Source organism: Macaca mulatta, chromosome 20 (assembly GCF_049350105.2).
Source record: "Macaca mulatta isolate MMU2019108-1 chromosome 20, T2T-MMU8v2.0, whole genome shotgun sequence".
NCBI lineage: Eukaryota > Metazoa > Chordata > Mammalia > Primates > Cercopithecidae > Macaca > Macaca mulatta.
In genome coordinates, this window is record NC_133425.1 from 50,330,268 (window position 1) to 50,338,151 (window position 7,884).

General features: G+C 38.2%; 1 non-coding gene across 1 annotated transcript; it reads right to left on the minus strand.

The window, feature by feature from the left end:
- Positions 1–254: 254 nt before the first annotated feature.
- Positions 255–358, minus strand: LOC114674546 (U6 spliceosomal RNA). Its single transcript, XR_003725692.1, has one exon. It is a non-coding gene; the product is annotated as a U6 spliceosomal RNA (small nuclear RNA).
- Between the last annotated feature and the right edge of the window lie 7,526 nt (positions 359–7,884).

Sequence of the window (7,884 nt, forward strand, 5' to 3'; positions counted from 1 at the left end):
TTGTAGGGTCTCCTTGTATTCCCTAGGCTGGTCTTGAACTCCTGGGCTCAAGCTATCCTCCCTCCCACAGCCTCTCAAAATGCTAGGCTTGCAGGCCTGTGCCACTGCGCCCAGCCCTCTAGCCATGTTTTACATGTGCCCTGCAGTCAAGAGCTGATGCCTTGCCAAGACAGGGAGTGCATCGTAAAACCTCAGAGTAATTGACCTTAAAGAGATTCTTTTTTTTTTTTTTTTTCAGTTTGAGAGCAGGTACTAAAAATATGGAATGCTTCACGAATTTGCATGTCATCCTTGTGCAGGGGCCATGCTAATCTCTGTATCGTTCCAATTTTAGTATATGTGCTGCCGAAGTGAGCACAAGAGATTCTTTAAAATATTCATTTTATTTTTTTAAATTTATTTTTGAGACAGAGTCTTGCTCTGTCATCCAGGCTGGAGTGCAGTGGTGTGATCTCGACTCACTGCAACCTCTGCCTCTGAGGTTCAAGGGATTCTTGTGCCTCAGACTCCTGAGTAGCTAGGATTACAGGCATACACCACCAACCTAGGCTAATTTTTGTATTTTTAGTAGAGATGGGGTTTCGCCATGTTGGCCAGGCTGGTCTCAAACTCCTGACCTCAAGTGATCCACCCGACTCGGCCTCCCAAAGAGCTAGGATTACAGGCATGAGCCACCACACCCAGCCTAAAATATTCATTTTAAAGAAGAACATAGCAACTTAAAAATGACAAAATATTAGCTTGTCTATCTGTATTTATTCATTCACACCAAACCCAAGGACTTTATCATTCTTTTTTTTATTCTTTTTTTTTTTTTTTTTTTTGGAGACAGAATCTTACTCTTTCACCTAGGCTGGAGTGCAGTGGCATGATCTCGGCTCACTGCAACCTCCGTCTCCCAGGTTCAAGTGATTCTCCTGCGTCTGCCTCCGAAGTAGCTGGGTCTACAGGCACGCACCACCAAGCCTGGCTAATTTTTGTATTTTTAGTAGAGACAGGGTTTCACCATGTTGGCCAGGCTGGTCTCAAACCCCTGACCTCAGGTGATTCGCCCGCCTTGGCCTCCCAAAGTGCTGGTATTACAGACATGAGCCACTGCACCCGGCCTGGACTCTAGCATTCTTAACACAGAATATTGCATGCTAAGAAAAAAAAACAAGAAAATGCTAGGATACATTGCAATGCAGTGTTCTTTTGGATCTGGGGTCAGGGCAGGCTTTGCAGAGACAGTGCCTGTTGATTTCAGGCCTAGATGAAAAACAGGAACCAACGTGGTGACCAACTGGGGAAAAGCTTCGCCGGCAAAGGGACCCCGCGTTCTGCAGAGAACTCGTGCTCAATGATCAGTGGAGAAAGCAGTTTGGCGACTTCAGGTGATGCTCACAGCAGTTCATTATCCCAAATGTGAAGCACCCCAGCGGCCTGAAGAGAAGGAAGTAAACAACACACACACATCCAAAATGAGGAACAGGAGTTAAATTTATTTTTAAAGCACTATGAATAAGCATAGCCGGCATTACAGACAGTATCCAGGGGATGGTATTATGTTCTCTCACATAACGTTTCTAAAGAACAGAGACGCGCATGGCCCTAGTCAGTTTTCCCTGTGAGTGATAAAAAATAATCTTTTATTAATATTATTTTGGATTTGTTACCATTGTACATAATCTCAGAAGACCAAGCAGAGAAGACATTATATAAATCAAAGGAATAAATGAATATGAAAGAAAAGACAATTATAAGCCCGAGTAAAAATTTCTGCCCATTCTGTTACACTATAAAGCATTTTGTAAATCTAAATATCATACATGAATGTTGAATAAATATATAAATATGATCTTCCTCTGGGTTTTTAAAAATAAGGATCTCGGTAGGCAAAGAGCTATCATTTCATATTTAAAAGTTCTCTCAGGCCTGTGTTTTCCAGCCTCAACAGCCACCGCAGGGAAGCCAGTATCTCAGTAGAGATAATGAGGGTGGCAGTTGACAGCCCTGGGTTTTGGACTGGAGGCAGATGGAACTAGGTTGAGTCCCTACCTTGCCATTTGGTTGTGTGACCTTGGACAAGGTACACAATCTATCCAAGCCCTCATTTTGAAATGTCTGAAATGGGGTGGTTCTTCCCATTTCAAATTGTTGTTGTTGGAACAAAATGAGAATTATTTAGAGTGTGGAACAGCGGCTGTGACATCCCCATGGTTATCATGGCCAACATTATCTCATCGGAGGGTATGGATGTGTTTGAGGGCCTCATACTGGCACACTTGGAGATGCACAAGATAGCCATGGGATAGAATAAGGCTGTGGCATGGTTGTTGCTTCAATGGGAAGACTTGGAATGGACAACAACTCTTCCATAGCCTTACCAATCAATCCTGGTGGCAATTAAGTGCGGTGGCTCACACCTGTAACCCCAGTACTTTGGGAGGCCGAGGCAGGCAAATACCTTCAGCTCAGGAGTTCAAGACCAGCCTGGGCAACACGGCGAAACCCTCTCTCTACAAAAAATGCAAAAAATTAGCCAGGTGTGGTGGTGCATGCCTGAGTCCCTGCTACTCGGGATTGCTTGGGCCTGGGAGGTTCAGGCTGCAGTGAGCCAAGATTGAGCCACTGCACTCCAGCCTTGTCGACAGAGTGAAACCCTGTCTCAAAAAAAAAAAAAAAAAAAAAAAAAAGAATTGAGGAAGTTGGAGATCAGTCTGTTGTCCATTGGTTGTTGTTGCATTTAACCTAGTGTGAGTTTGGCTTTCAACTCTTTATTAAGGAATTCAACGATAATCTTAAAAAATTGTTTCTGGAGAGAATTCTTCCTGAAACAAATTGTCACCTGGAAACTCATAAAGGATAAATACCAAGCCATACAACTAGGAAGCAAACTATATAATAATTATTCACTTGTGAGAACTACAGAGATTAATGTTATTCATGATGGAGAAAGATATTCTGCTTTAGGCATATTTCCTATCCCTCTAGCAGGGGTAATCAACATATTTTCCCCCCTTCCATTCAAAACAAAGTTTGATTAGTGCATTAATTAGATATGGTAGGATTTATTCTAGGTTAACAGCTTGGAATATAAATTGAGAGATGAAGAGGAATCCATAATCAGGAATCATCCACCAACACCTCGTCTGCTGTTGAGGTTATACCCTCTAGGTGCCACTGCTATCTGTTCTGAGGTTCACTCTGATCAGCAGCCTTGGACTCTTCTGGAGTGACAGATTGGTGTAACTACAGCCTTAAGCCTCACTTGAACCACCACAGCCTCTTCTGGACAGTCAGCAGTCCTTGAAGTCTCAGAGTCTTTTAACCAAAGGCTGTGGATGTTTCCTTATTGATATCATCGAAGATCTAGTGTATCACGATGACAAACTTTGCTCCCTGTTGGGCCAAAAAGAGACATAAAATTTAAAACAACAACAACAACAAAACAAAACAAAACAAACAAACAAAACAGGACTCTTCTTTTAGCTACTGCAGTTGAGTACAAAATTACCTTATAAATCACAAATTTTTGAGGGTCTAGCATGTACACGTGCACACTCACTAATGAAAATAGACAGATTCCATAGAACAAACAGGCTGCTTTGGAAAAAAAATAATGAATCCAGAGTGACAACCCAGGTTTGAGCCCCAGGTCAATTACTGAGTAGCTAAGTGACCTTGGGCATGGTCATTTCACTTCTCAGAATGTGTTTATTCATCTATAAAATGGGAATGATAATATTTACTTCAGGCTTCTAACAACATTGTGGTGAAAATTAAAACAGATAGTCCATGTGGAAGTATTATGAAAACTGTAAGAGGCACTGCTGTGTAAGTGGTATTGTTATTACCAATTTCTAAGAATTGTTGAACACCTTATCCTTAGACCATATCAGCGAGCTGACACCTGACAAATGAGAACTCATTACTGTGTCATATCCCATTGTCTCTGGCTGTTTTCATCCTCAGCAGATAGGGTGGGCCTATGTTGCTCTGGAGCATACATCCTTGGTAGAGGGCATTTCTCTAAAAGTGGAAAGGATTTCTAACCTTCTTCTCATCTCACCGTTTCCACATACCCATATGCCAAACAAATGTCATTCAAAATTCCTAAAGCAAGAAAAGAGAAATATAGGAAGCAGATAGGCACATCTGTTTTAGGTTTCCTCACTTTTGTTAAGATTCTCTATAGATCTCAATGGCCTCTGCCTCAACTCCTGAAATCTCTGCATAACAATAATATTTACCATTTGTTAAGTACTTCTGTAGTTAGTCACAAGATAAACTCTTGATGTTGAATATTTTCTTTAATCCTCACAACAAGCATATGAAATAATATTACTGCTCCAGATTTAATGACTGGGAAATTGAGACTTAGAGAGATTAAAAAACTTTTCTGAGGTTGCAAAGCTAGCTAGTAAGTGGCACGGATGGGACTAGGTCCTAGGTCTGGCTAGCTCCACAAAACATGGTCTGACCACTACACTATCAAGCTTTTCCTGAAAAATGTCTCTATTGCTACTATTAGTTTTGTCTGGAATCTGCCCTTGAGACAAGTTGCTATATAGCATTAAGAATTATTTTTGCCTCAATCTGTCAGATGGTTCATTTTTCCATCCAGCAAATATTTATTGAATCTACTCTCTACCATGTACTGCACTGGGGAAGAGATGGACATCAACTATGAAGGAATCCAGACCTTTAATCCTGTAGAGCTTCCAAGTAAGGATAATGGATCAAATACAACCTTCTCCCTAGGATATGTCGATGTGCACGGCATTAGGAAAATCTGCTTTTTAAATTAAAATACAAACTTATGAAGATTTTCTTTATTGTTTACCAAAAATACATGCCTTAGGGATTCTTTAATTTCATTCATTCAGTCAGTGAAATGATAAACGTTTGTTAGGTGCCTATTAAGAGTCAGACGCCATGCTAGCCAATCTAAAAGATAAAACTTCATTTATAAAATCTTTGATAATCATGGTTATTCTAGATGTACTAGGGAACACCTAATGTTAATACCTGTTAATTCTCAATACATTTTCATGGTGAAAGAAAATAATTGGGAGATATATGTGTATATGCATACACACACACACACACACACACACACACACACACACATCACCATAACCAAGATTTTGAGATTCTTTCCACTTTAAACTTTTATACACACATTTTGAGCTTAAAAATTTTCTTATTTTGTTCTGTGGAAAAAGTATTTATAAACAGTATAATAGCTAAAAATTAGAGCATAAAAAAGAGGTAAGGGAGAAGTGAAAATACAGCATGGGTAATCCAGAGTTAAGCAAACTGTTGAATAAGCATCATTATTTTTAATATGTTTTCCATGGTTTCTAAGCATCCAGATAAAGTTGAGCTTTCCTTTTTCTGAATAGTGATACTGGCTGGGTGTGGTAGCTCAGACCTGTAATCCCAACACTTTGGGAGGCCGAGGCAGGAGGATCACTTAAGAAATTTGAGACCAGCCTGGGCAACATAGTGAGACCCTGTCTGTACAAAAAAATTAAGAAATAATTGTATCTGTGCCTGTAGACCCAACTATGTGGGAGGCTAAGGCAGAAGGATCACTTCAGCCTGGGAGAGCAAGGCTGCATGAGCCATGATGGCACCACTGCACTCCAGCCTGGGTGACAGAGCAAGATCTTGTCTCAAAACTCATTATGATAATAATAATGATACTCCTCTGTACCATAATGTTTATTTTTAGATTTGTGGGGCCTTTCCTTTAGAGAATGTGAACTCCTTGAAGGAAATAGCCCTGCCATATTTGTTTATACCTCCATAGCAAACAAAACAATTCTGGGCACATAATGGGTGCTAAATATGTACTTGCTGATTAATAGATTAAAATTCTTGGAGAGGTAACAGTAATAACTGAAGGATTATAGAGACCAAAAACAAAGATATTACCTAAAAATTATCTTCCCATTTGTTGAAGTAGTTAAAATATAATGGTTTAAGAAGCCAAATTCTGTCATTTTCTATTTCTGCATCTTTGGACAAATTACTTAATCTTTCTGTGTCTCAGTTTATCCTTATCATAAAAATGGGGATAATAAATGTGTCTATCTAGTAGAATTGTTGTGAGAATTAAGTAATTATAGAACAACATTTACACCACCAGCACATGATGAGTGTGTAATACATGTTTGTCATTATTTGTGATTCTCTTATGGAAACCGAGCTTATGACAGTTGTGGCACTGATTGCCAGAAAAGTGGAAGAATGGAATGTGGATGGAAAAACACAACAGAGCATCCAAGAGATATGAGACAATAACAAAAGATCTAACCTACATGTAATTGGCATTCCAGAAAGCAAAGACATTAAGAAATAATATGTAAGGATTTTCCAAAATGAATTACAGATACTGAATCACAGTTCCAAGATGTCCAAAGAACACCAAGGAGAATAAATTCTCCCTCCCAAAAGAGCTCCCACATCATAGGCATATCATATTCAAACTGCTGAAAATCAGAGACAATGAGAACATTCTGAAGGCAGCCAATGAAAGCAGACACACTGTACATAGAGAAGTTAAAAACCAAAGGTAAGAAGGACAGAATATTTCTCATCAGAAACTATGCAAGCCAGAAGATAGTGGAATAATGTCTTTGTTGCTGATTGACATAAAAAAAACCAGTAAATTCAGAATTCTGTACCCAGCAAAAATATCTTTCAAAAAGAAGGGAGAAATAAAGACTTCTCAGACTCAAAACAAACAACAACAAAACCTGAGAGAATTAATTGCCAGTGTACCTATGCCATAAGAAATGTTATAGAAAGTTCTTCAGGCATAAGGAATGTAACAGAAGATAGAAACTTGAATCCAGAGAAAGAAATTAAGAGCATTGGAAATGGAATGACTAAACGTAAACATAAAATCATGTTTTATTACTTTTAATTGCTCTAAAGAATAACTAAAGCAAAAGTAGAAGTATTGTGCATTTATAGCATTTGTAAGAGTAAACATAGGGCAACAATAGAACAAGGGTGAGGAGCTGGCAGTGGGAATATATTACCTTTATAGTAGACATGAAACAGAAGATAATTATTTGAAAGTAGACTTTGATCAAACAAGATGTGTATGGTAAAGTCTAAGGCAACTACTAAAATTTTAAAAAAGAATTACACATGTTAATTCAATAGTGAAGATAACATTAGATAGTAAAAATGCTTAATTAATCAAAAAGGGGGCCAAAAGAAAGCTCAAATGGAACAAATCAAAAACAGCTGTTTAGATTATTGACTTTAACTCAATCATACCAATAATCATATTAAATGCAAACCACACTAATAAAGAGATAGAAATTGCTAGACAATATAAAAAGCAAGACTCAACTATATACTGTCTACAAAAATACAATTTTAAATATAAAAACATAGATAGGTTAAAAGTAAAAGGATGGAAAAAGATGTACCATACAGACACTAATCAAAAGAAAGCTGAGTAGCTTCATTAATGTCAAAGTAGGCTTCAGACAAGAAATATTACCAGCGATAAAGAGGGTTATTACATAATGATAAAGGATTCAATTCTCCAAGAAGACAAAGCAATGAATGATTTTATGCCTATAAATTCAACAGCTTAGAGCGAATGGACAAATTCCTTGAAAAGCATATCTTACCAAAATTAGCAAGAAGAAAAAGAAAAATTCACATAGCCCCGTATCTTTTTTCAAAATTGAATTTATAATGAAAAATCTTTCAACAAAGAAAACCCCAAGCCCAGATGGCTTTACTCATAAATTCTATCAAAGCCTTAAAGAAAAAACCGACACCAGTCTTACACAAACTCTTCAAGAAAACAGAAGAAAACACTTTCCAAGTTGTTTTATGAGGCCAGCATAAACACTGATGCCAAAACTTGGC